The following is a 12,412-nucleotide window of genomic DNA, read 5'->3' as shown; positions in this document are numbered from 1 at the left end:
CGCTGCTCTGCGTTGAACCATTTCTACCTTATGGATCAAGTCCTTCTGGTATGGACTCCAGATTGAGCAGCAGTAGTCCAGATGTGATCGGACCATGGCGTTGTCTTTGTGCAAATTTCGTCTTAGGAAGCCCAGCATGTTGTTGGCTTTCTTGGTGGTGCGATTAATGTGCTGCCTCCAACCTAGGTTAGATTGTAAATCCAAGCCGAGGTGTTTCGTGCTGCTGTCGACAGTAAGACCTACACCTTTCACGTAGTATATATGGGCTCTGGGAGTCTTTGAACTTGTGACTCTGAGGACACTACACTTCTGTGGGTGGAACTCCATACCCCACTTTTGTTCCCATGCGGCAAAAGAATTCAGATCTTCTTGTAGTTGTGCTTGGTACGCTGTTGACTTGATGTGGCGATATAGGATGCAGTTATCGGCAAACAACCCTATTCTGGATTTGATGCACTCAGGGGGGTTGTTGATAAAAATCAAGAAGAGTAAAGGACCTAAGACAGATCCCTGAGGTACGACAGGTACTGTGTCTGATGCCTGTCCTTCAGTAAGTACCTGTTGGGTCCTCCCTGTGAGGAAAGCCTGAATCCACTTCTCGAATGGTGATGGGATATTATACATGTATGTCTTTTTACCCATCATCTTTTAAAATGCATTCCGACGGAAAATTTCGTGGCTGAGTGTTTAAGGTCGCTGACTTCAAACCACTTGCCCCTCATCGATGTGGGTTCGAGCCTCACTCGGGGCGTTGAATTTTTCAAGTGAGAAAGCCATCCAGCTGGCTTACGGAAGGTCGGTGGTTCTACACAGGTGGTCGCTCGTGATGAAATAATGCGCGGAGGGGCATATGGGGTCTTCGTCCACCATCAAAGCTGGAAAGTCGCCATAATACCTATAATTGTTTCGGTGCGACGTTAAACAAAACAGATAAACACTATGAATAAATATATCTTGGTTGGGTAACCATGATAAGGAAGTTAGATTTTAAAATTACCTCCTGTGGAAATCTACCACGAACTGAAAATGCAATATCTCGTTTTACTTGATGACCATCTTAACAATGCTGGTTTCTGAAAAATAGTCTGACTTGTGAAAGCGAAGTAGGAATACAGTTTCCATTATTATTGCATAGTGCGACAATCATAGTTTTCTTTGATCTTTACAGTATGTTAAACATGGTAACACACATTATTACTACAAAATCTGTGCTGATATTTTATTTTACAAAACTGTTACGATATATATCAACACGGAAATCTCTATGGAGTTGCATTAGAAAGAAACTGTTGTGATATATATCAGCATAGTAAAACTGTTCCGATATATATCGCAAAAGAAAAGATGATTTTAGCTCCAATTTACAGTTCACAGAGAAAGAATTATCACAAACACCTACATTTATAAAGTAAAAGAATAAATAAACTAGAATGTTTCAAAGACTCGATAGATATTGCCAAATTCAGAAATACGTGAAATATATGAAATTCTGAGTTTTCTCAAATGTTTCTTTTTCTTTTCTTTTTTTCTTTTTTTTTTTTAACAAAAAACAACAAGTTTTACAATATGTTTGGCCAATGAAATGCAAAGATTTAAAACCAGTGCAAAAATCTGTTGGATACTTTTACATAAATAGTACCATGAGCGATCTGCACTCGGTACGTATGTAACAACTATTACGGTGCTCCGTTTGGACAATCGTGACTTTTTATTTAATACTAAACAGCGATGCACGATGGTACGATGACGAAAATGCGATGGCGCGATGGCACGATGATGAAACAACGATGGTACGATGGTGAAAACGCGATGACACGATGATGAAATCACGATGGTACGATGGTGAAATGTCGATGTAATATCGCGTTTTCATCATCGTACCATCGCGTTTTCACCGTCGCACCATCGTGCCATCGCGTTTTAATCATCGTACCATCGCGTTTTCATCATCGTTCCATCGCGTTATCATCATCGTACCATCGTAGTTTCACCATCGTGCCATCGCGTTTTCACCATCGTACCATCGTGTTTTCACCATCGTATCATCGCCTTCCGGTTAGAAATGCGTAGTTCCGCACACTTGTTTTTTTTTTGTCAACAATAGATGAATGTATCTCAATGTATTTTGTGAGGCGAAATTTACCATTTAGATCCTGCTGTTTTGCAAAATGTTTTACAAAATGTTCAGCACTCAGTTCATTAAAACTGTAAAATCTTCAAGGCCACCTCCTTTGTATTTTATGTATGCAAGGAAGTAAATAAAAAGCTGGGTGTAATAGTCATATGGTATTATTCAAATTCAGCTTATTCTTGTTAGGATGTAGAAGGTACATAGTGCAATGTGAAAATGAGATTGTATCAAGCCTGTATTTTACTGACACATATATACTGTACCACTGCGCATGACCACCGAAAGGCGATGGTACGATGGTGAAAATGCGATGGTACGATGGTGATAACGCTATGGTACGATGATGAAAACGCGATGGTACGATGATGAAAACGCGATGGTACGATGATACGATGGTGAAAACACGATGGTACGATGATGAAAACGCGATGGTACGATGATGAAAACGCGATGGTACGATGATGAAAACGCAATATTACATCGACATTTCACCATCGTACCATCGCGATTTCATCATCGTGCCATCACGTTTTCACCATCGTACCATCGTTGTTTCATCATCGTGCCATCGCGTTTTCGTCATCGTACCATCGTGCATCGCGGTTTAGTATTTAATAAAAAGTCACGATTGTCCAAACGGAACACCGTAAACAATATATGGTCAAACAAGCAGTGTCACTCAAATGCTCAAAGATTTCAACTGGCAATCCCTTGAACAACGCCAAATCAAAAATTATATTATACTTTTTCGGCAAATGCCATTTTAAGAACGAATTCGTGACATTGACCGACCCATGCCACGTGACTTCAGTTTGCAAATCAAACTACTTGATAACGCATTATAGATAATTTATCAAAACGAAAGATTTATGCAACACTCTGCCTGATTGGACGAGAGTGTAAATTTGTTTCACTCTGCTGATTGTGCTACGCTGAGTGAAATGTAGACAAAGCGTTTATCCTAAATGACGCTGTACCAAACTGCCTAAAATTGTAAGAAAAGTCTCAGACTTAATGTGAACAAGATTTGGCAACGATCCAAAATTCTTTTCAAAGGTTGTGCAAGTATAAGAAAGGTTTAATTTATTATAGTGGAATTTATGTACTTACGCGCTGCTTATCTCACGGAAAATTTGGTGGAAATGGAATTTTCGGCACTTCCTGCAGTAACTACCGAAATTACGTAATTATGTAACTTTCTCACACATACGTGATTGTATATTTATAAATTATAAAAACAATCGAAATATTTGCTTTATCACGATATATGCAAATATTTTTAGACAATCTTGAAACACTGGGCCACAGTATTATTTCCGCATACTGGTCTGGGACAAGTTCGATGTTTATAGTGATTCCTTATTAGATGTTTCATGCGTCGTATACTAACCAATTTTGATCTATCGACTTTTTATACAATATGAGAATTTATGCAGCATGTTTTTAAAAACACAGTGAGAATAAATCGCAGAAAAAAGAAATGTACAGCTAAATATGTTAGGAGGTAATACAATTTGTATACAATTGTAGATAACTACGAAACATTTAACAAAATGCAATCAGTTGAAATTCTCACACGAAAACCTGATGATTAGAATCAGCAATATCTCAAAAGTAAATTTTCTGTATCTTGGGTCTCCGTTAAACAATGATATTTATTCGCACTTTCATAGATTTAAACTGATAATAAATGTGTATTGAAATTCTGGCATAGAAATGGACACTACATGCTTTTTACATTATAGTGATTACTGCGGTGTCGACAGTGGGAGCAGCGGCCCAGTACTAAGACTGTTTGCGAAACCAAGGATAACGAGTTCTTTATCTGAAAATTACGAACATTGGGATCAGTGTTCAGTATACACCTGAAAATAATAGACTTGCTATTTGCCGAGTGCACACTTGTTTTCTGTTGTCGTTAATATAAAGTAGACTAGTAAATATTCGTACACATGCATAATCTCATAAACACTTCTTTAATGTATGTTCTCTGAATTAACAAGGCAGTCTGAAGGACAGCTAAATCCCCCGCCACTGCTATGGATAGTGAAAGGGTAAACCTTTGATTTTAGCTGTGACCTTGACCTTGAACTGACATGGCTGACTCATGAATTATGCACAACGTCTTGATGAGGTGATCATTTGACCCAAGTTTCATGAAAATCCTTCAAGGGGTTTAGGAGATACAGAGCTGAAACCTTTGACCTTCAGTTGTGACCTTGACCTTGAGTTGACATGGCTGACTCATGAGTTCTTGATGAGGTAATCATTTGACCCAAGTTTGATGAAAATCCTTCAAGGGGTTTAGGAGATACAGAGTGGACACAAAATGGAAGGCTCAAACCTTCGACCCTTAGTTGTGACCTTGACCTTGAGCTGGCATGGTTTACTCACAATTTCTGCAAATCTTTTTGATGAGGTAATCATTTTACCCAACTTTAGCGAACACGAAATGGAAGGCTCAAACCTTTGACCTTCAGTTGTGACCTTGACCTTGAGCCGACATGGCTGATTCATAAGTTCTGCACATCGCCTTGATGAGGTGAACGTTTGACCCAAGTTTGATGAAAATCCTTCAAGGAGTTAGGAGATATAGAGCGGACACAAAATGGAAGGCTCAAACCTTTGACCCTAAGTTGTGTCCTTGACCTTGAGCCGGCATGACTGACTCATGGGTTCTGCACATCGTCTTGATGAGGTGATCATTTGACCCAAGTTTGATAAAATTCCTTCAAGGAGTTTAGGAGATATAGAGCAGACACAAAATGGAAGGCTCAAACCTTTGACCTTGAGTTGTGACCTTGACCCAACAAGGCTGACCCATGGGTTCTGCACATTGTCTTGATGAGGTGATCATTTGACCCAAGTTTCATGAAAATCCTTCAAGGAGTTTAGAAGATACAGAGCGGACACAAAGTGGAAGGCTCAAAACCTTTGACCCTAAGTTGTGACCTCGACCTTGAGCCGGCATGGCTGACTCATGGGTTCTGCACATCGTCTTGATGAGGTGATCATTTGACCCAAGTTTTATAAAATTCCTTCAAGGGGTTTATGAGATGTAGAGCGGACACAAAATGGCAGGCTCAAACCTTTGACCTTGAGTGTGACCTTGACCTTGAACCGACAAGGCTGACTCATGGGTTCTGCACATTGTCTTGATGAGGTGATCATTTGACCCAAGTTTCATGAAAATCCTTCAAGGGGTTTAGGAGATACAGAGCTGAAACCTTTGACCTTCAGTTGTGACCTTGACCTTGAGTTGACATGGCTGACTCATGAGTTCTTGATGAGGTGATCATTTGACCCAAGTTTGATGAAAATCCTTCAAGGGGTTTAGGAGATACAGAGTGGACACAAAATGGAAGGCTCAAACCTTCAACCCTTAGTTGTGACCTTGACCTTGAGCTGGCATGGTTAACTCACAATTTCTGCAAATCTTTTTGATGAGGTAATCATTTTACCCAACTTTAGCGGACACGAAATGGAAGGCTCAAACCTTTGACCTTCAGTTGTGACCTTGACCTTGAGCAGACATGGCTGACTCATAAGTTCTGCACATCACCTTGATGAGGTGATCGTTTGACCCAAGTTTGATGAAAATCCTTCAAGGAGTTTAGGAGATATAGAGCGGACACAAAATGGAAGGCTCAAACCTTTGACCCTAAGTTGTGTCCTTGACCTTGAGCCGGCATGACTGACTCATGGGTTCTGCACATCGTCTTGATGAGGTGATCATTTGACCCAAGTTTGATAAAATTCCTTCAAGGGGTTTAGGAGATATAGAGCGGACACAAAATGGAAGGCTCAAACCTTTGACCTTGAGTTGTGACCTTGACCCAACAAGGCTGACCCATGGGTTCTGCACATTGTCTTGATGAGGTGATCATTTGACCCAAGTTTCATGAAAATCCTTCAAGGAGTTTAGAAGATACAGAGCGGACACAAAATGGAAGGCTCAAAACCTTTGACCCTAAGTTGTGACCTCAACCTTGAGCCGGCATGGCTGACTCATGGGTTCTGCACATCGTCTTGATGAGGTGATCATTTGACCCAAGTTTTATAAAATTCCTTCAAGGGGTTTATGAGATATAGAGCGGACACAAAATGGCAGGCTCAAACCTTTGACCTTGAGTTGTGACCTTGACCTTGAACCGACAAGGCTGACTCATGGGTTCTGCACATCGTTTGATGAGGTGATCATTTGACCCAAGTTTCATGAAAATCCTTCAAGGGGTTTAGGAGATATGGACCGGACACGATTTTGTTACGGACGGACGGAGACCATTCCTATAATCCCTCCGCCACGGCGGGGGATTAACAAATAACTGGCTCAACGGAGACACCATACTTTAAAGTAAATTCAGTTTATTCACCACGAGGTTCAAAATGCACGGGAGTCTCGTGATAGTAATTTCACATGGTTGAAGTGTAAACAAATAGTTAAATTTGCTCCGTTTTATTTATCACGGAAAAGATCGGACTGTTTTTTATATTGGAATAATTATAGAACATGTATGCACTTAAAAAGTTGAAAGTTGATTGTTTTCTACAGGACGTAAAACTGAAACAAATAAGCACTTTTACTTTTTCAGCAATGTTCCTTAGGTGAACTTTGACACTGTTTACGAAGAGATATCAGTTTTGTGTCATCTTGAAATGCGTTGTTCGGCTGAAACGTACAGTTCCCGGAAAAGTTCTAAAATGGTTTATTTTGGGGATTTTTGTTTTATTTATAAATTCAACACAATGTGCAATATTTCCAGTTTTTGAAAATGATTGAAATGGAACTTTATTTTAGAAAAAGTTCCGATCTTTCATAAATATTTTGCCAGCGGATGCTTACAAATTTTTAGTGAAACAGCTTTCTTGTCCAAGAGAGGTGTGTAAAGCGAAAAACTATCATTACACATTGTGTTTATTCTTTAAATGTGAAGGATCGGTAACAGATTAAGGAGATCGGACTGTGAAAAACTATACTAAATGAATATCTCTAACCATGAATAAGGAGACATACATATTTCAGTAAGGAAATCTGAGGTAAAAGAACAATCATATATTTTATTCATTGAAATAAACATGGCGCCGAAATATTTTAGAAAAACTGTGCACATGTTTTGCGCATTAGAATGTTTAACGACATTTTCTTGAAAAAGTAACGCTCGTGTGCACTATTTTGGCATTTCTTTAATTTGAAAATAAATATTTTATAGCAATTTAGGTTGCATACGATACCAAACTTTTGCACCAAAAATGTCCACTCATTTTCTTCCAAAGCACTGTGGAGATAGGGTTCAGCGTAGCTTTCATGCTCGCAAGTTTACCTACAGATATATCTTTTCAACTTTTATCATATATATTTTGTGTCCTTGCATTTCGAAAGCTGTTTCGAGGATTCTGATTTTTCACATAAATTTCTAATTTCAATTTGCGGAAGTACCTTAAGGTGTTATGATTTATTATAGACGATGTGTGCGTAGTATGTATTTATTTTGATTAAACCCATAATGGGATCTGGCCAGTTCAAGAAAGGAACCGAGATCTTATTGTGATACAAGTTGTGTGCAAGTTTGGTTAAAATAAAGTTATAAATGAAACCACTATCCTGCAGACAAGGAATTGTTGACGGACGCACTGACGACGGGTGATCACAAAAGCTCACCTTGTCACCTTGTGACAGGTGAGCTAATAAAAAAAATGACATTTCCAAGTAAAAATCTAAATTTCAGTCATAAAACTTTGACGAAAATTGGTCATATTGTTACCAGTTATACTTAATTGTGCATAATGGGAAAAAGGTTGTAGAGCCAGCCTATGCATTTATTGAACAGCCCTTGTACAGAAAGTAGTTCATCAGCGGTTTGAAAAGGTTCTTCTATTTTTAGCTCTGATGGAGGCCAAGCAAACTTGAGAGAGGTCGAAAAAGGATACTTAACATCTCATTATTTTTATTCCAAGTTGCACTGAATTCCCTTTTATACTTTATGGGTCTGGACAATTTAAGAGGTACAAAAATACTAAGAGAACATCATTTTTTCTATTTATTCTACCTAAGACTTTGGTATTGGTCTAAAATATAAACATACAATATACCAATAGCAATACATAAAATAATTTCATTATTAAAAAGTTCATTATAGTAATAAATGCAGAAATAAACAGATGGTATTTTAAACTTGTCACAACCGAATCATTTTGTGTGATTTAAGGGGTAAGCCTAAAGATAAACATCAACATTTCAGAACTTTTTAAGCACATAACAATGTATAATATATGTTGAAAATAATGAAATGATATTTATACAAATTCAATATTTCAACAGTACAAGATATGTATATCTAAATTTCTTCTTTTTCACATCACACTTGTTTTATGTGACAGATGCTTTAAAGACTTTCTACATATACAGAAAGTGTGTTTTCTAAACATACTGTGTAAAATTCTCTGAATCACTTTCTACATATACAGAAGGTGTGTTTTCAAAATAGCTCTCTTATACTGTGTAAAATTCTCTGAATCAGCTTCTACATATGATACCATTTCTATTAAATACAAGCACTTTTTAAATTTTGAAAAATTTGATATAAATCCAGAGGCAAACATGAAATGCATCAATTTGATGAAATATTCACAGAACGTATTTAAAATGAAATTCTACAAAATTATCTTTAAACTATCTTTTTTTTGTATCTGATTAAATACTGCAGCAAAACTGGTAACATCTAATGGATTCAATAACTGATCCAATGAAATAATGCAAAACTAGACATGGTCACCTAATGAATACCATATGAGCCGCGCCATGAGAAAACCATCATAGTGCATTGCAACCAGCAAGGATTCAGACCAGCTGCGCATCCATGCAGTCTGGTCAGGATCCATGCCGTTCGCTTCCAAAGCCTATTGCAATGAGAGAAACTGTTAGCGAACAGCATGGATCCTGACCAGACTGCGCGGATGCGCAGGCTGGTCTGGATCCATGCTGGTCGCAAACGCACTATGTTGGTTTTCTCATGGTGCGGCTCATATATGAGGCTGTGATTAACCTAGAGCCTACTGGCGGCAAGTGATTCTGCCTTTGTGACCAGTGCACTGCACATCTGTGCAGCCTCATCTTGGTCTGCAATTTTCCCAATACAATCAGTAAACTTTCAGTGAACACCCCTTCAAATAATAAATGGTACTGCACAAACTGAATGACTGACCAGTTCATTTTAGAAATTAAGCAGGGTATAGGTTAAAACAAAAGATAAAATCTGCTGAGATAAAGGTGTTCACTTATTGTCTGAAGTTTTTTGTATCCTCATTTTACTGCCTAAGCAATAAAAAGTATTTTATATCCTTTAATTACACACAATAACAAATGTACAAATATGTTTCTTGTAGTTAACACTTCCTTTAAAACTTTTGGCAGTGTTTTTATACTAATACTGGGGAACATTGTGTAAAAACGACCATTTTTTAAAATACACACAAAATAAACATTCATTTTTATTCAGGTTTTTATTACCTGGTACATCTTTTTGACTCTGTTCAATTATTCCAAACCGCACCTAAAAAGCTTAATTATTTATTTTCTCTTGTTTAGAAAGGATCTGCTTAAACCAGGGACAACTCATAAACAAGAGATCACAGAGTGATCTTGGCGCCCACCAATGTGCCATTTTTGAGTGTTCCAAATTTCAAGACTTATTGACCAGCTCAAGGTCAAATTTCATTTCCGTACACAACACAAATCTATGCATGTGGTCCAAATTTGAAGCCTGTACCTTCAAAAATGTGAGAGTAGGTCACTAGGTCAATGTCAAGGTCAAAGTTTGTTTCGGTATACAAAACTATGCATGTGGTCCTAAATTTGAAGCCTGTAGCTACAGAAATGTGAAAGTAGGTCACTAGGTCAATCTTAAGGTCAAAGTTCCTTTCGGTACAAAAAACTATGCAAGTGGTCCAAATTTGAAGGTTGAGTTTGAGAAATGTAAAAGTAGGTCACTAGGTCAAAATCCAGGTAAAATTTTACTTCGGAATACAAAACTATGCATGTGGTCAAAATTTGAAGCCTGTACCTTCAAAAATGTGAAAGTAGGTCACTAGGTCAATGTAAAAGTCAAAGTTTGTTTCAGTACACAAAACTATGCATGTGGTCCAAATTTGAAGGCTGTAGCTTGAGAAATGTAAAAGTAGGTCACTCGGTCAAAATCAAGGTCAAATTTTATTTCGGAATACAAAACTATGCATGTGGTCCAAATTTGAAGCCTGTACCTTAAAAATGTGAAAGTAGGTCACTAGGTCAATGTAAAGGTCAAAGGTCATTTCAGTACACAAAACTATGCAAGTGGTCCAAATTTGAAGGCTGTAGCTTGAGAAATGTAAAAGTAGGTCACTAGGTCAAAATCAAGGTCAAATTTTATTTCAGAATACAAAACTATGCAAGTGGTCCAAATTTGAAGCCTGTACCTTCAAAAATGTGAAAGTAGGTCACTAGGTCAATGTCAAGGTCAAAGTTTTTTTCGGTACACAAAACTATGCATGTAGTCCAAATTTGAAGGCTGTAGCTTGAGAAATGTGAAAGTAGGTCACTAGGTCAAAATCAATGTCAAATTTCATTTTGAAACACGAAACTATGCATATGGTCCAAATTTGATGCCTGTACCTTCAAAAATGTGAAAGTAGGTCACTAGGTCAAAATAAAGGTCAAAGTTTTTTCCAGTGCATAAAATTATGCATGTGGTCCAAATTTGAAGGCTGTAGCTACAGAAATGTGAAAGTAGGTCACTAGGTCAAAATCAAGGTCAACTCATGTCAAGGTTCATCTTGCCACTCAAAAATATACATGTGGTCCAAGTTTGAATGTTGTAGTTACTGACAAGAACATTTTAAAAGCTTTTCCCTATATAAGTCTATATGAACCATGTGACCCCCGGGGCGGGGCCATATTTAACCCTAGGAGGATAATTTGAACAAACTTGGTAGAGAACCACTAGATGATGCTACATTACAAGTATCAAAGCCCTAGGCTTTGTGGTTTGGACAAGAAGATTTTCAAAGTTTTTCCCTATATAAGTCTATGTAAACCATATGACCCCCAGGGCGGGGCCATATTTGACCCTAGGGGTATAATTTGAACAATCTTAGTTGAAGACCACCAGATGATGTCACATACAAAATATCAAAGCCCTAGGCCCTGTGGTTTTGGACAAGAGGTTATTCAAAGTTTTTCCCTATATAAGTCTATATCAACCATGTGACCCCCAGGGCGGGGCCATATTTGACCCCAGAGAAATAATTTGAATCATCTTGGTAGAGGACCACTAGATGATGCTTCATACCAAATATCAAAGCCCTAGGCTCTGTGGTTTTGGACAAAAAGGTTTTCAAAGTTTTTCCCTATATAAATCTATATAAATTATAAAAATAAACAAAGGGCCATAACTCACTCATAAATTGTTGAACCAGTCTGATTTTCAGGGGGACACAACTAGGGTACCAATACATCATTCTGACAAAGTTTGGTCAAAATCCCCCCAGTAGTTTCTGAGGAGATGCGATAACGAGAAATTGTTAACGGACGGACGGACGGACGGACCACGGACGCAGAGTGATTTTAATAGCCCACCATCTGATGATGGTGGGCTAAAAATCATGTTCATCACATTTTCCATGAAATATTGCAATATAACAGTGAAATACATGCAGTAATTTTAAAATGGAGAATATCCAATATATGTTCATTAGTTGCACAGGTGAAATAAGTAAAATTTAGTTAAAAAGATAAGAAACAAGAGGGCCATGATGGCCCAACATTGTTCACCAGAGTTGATCTGGCTTACTTACCTAGTTTTTGACTCCACATGACCAAGTTTCGAATCTGACTTGGAGATCATCAAGGCTAACATTCTGACCAAGTTTCATAAAGATTGGGTCACAACTGTGGCCTCTAGAGTGTTCACAAGCTTTTCCTTTGATTTGACCAAGTGACCTAGTTTTTTATCCCACATGACACAGATTCAAACTTGAACTATAGATCATCAAGACAAACATTCTGACTAATTTGCATGAGTTTCAAACTTAAATTGTGGTCTCTGGAGTGTTAACAAGGTTTTCCTTTGATCTGGCCTAGTGACCTAGTTTTTGACCCTACATGACCCAGTTTCAAACTTAATCTAGAAATCATCAAGACAAACATTCTGATTCAGTTTTATAAAGATTGAGTCACAACTAATGCCTCTAGAGTGTTCACAAGCTTTTCCTTTGATCTGACCATGTGACCTAGTTTTTGACCCCATA

Source organism: Mercenaria mercenaria, chromosome 17 (genome assembly GCF_021730395.1).
Source record: "Mercenaria mercenaria strain notata chromosome 17, MADL_Memer_1, whole genome shotgun sequence".
Taxonomy (NCBI): domain Eukaryota; kingdom Metazoa; phylum Mollusca; class Bivalvia; order Venerida; family Veneridae; genus Mercenaria; species Mercenaria mercenaria.
The sequence above is the reverse complement of the archived record's forward strand: the minus strand, read 5'-3'. Positions refer to the sequence as shown.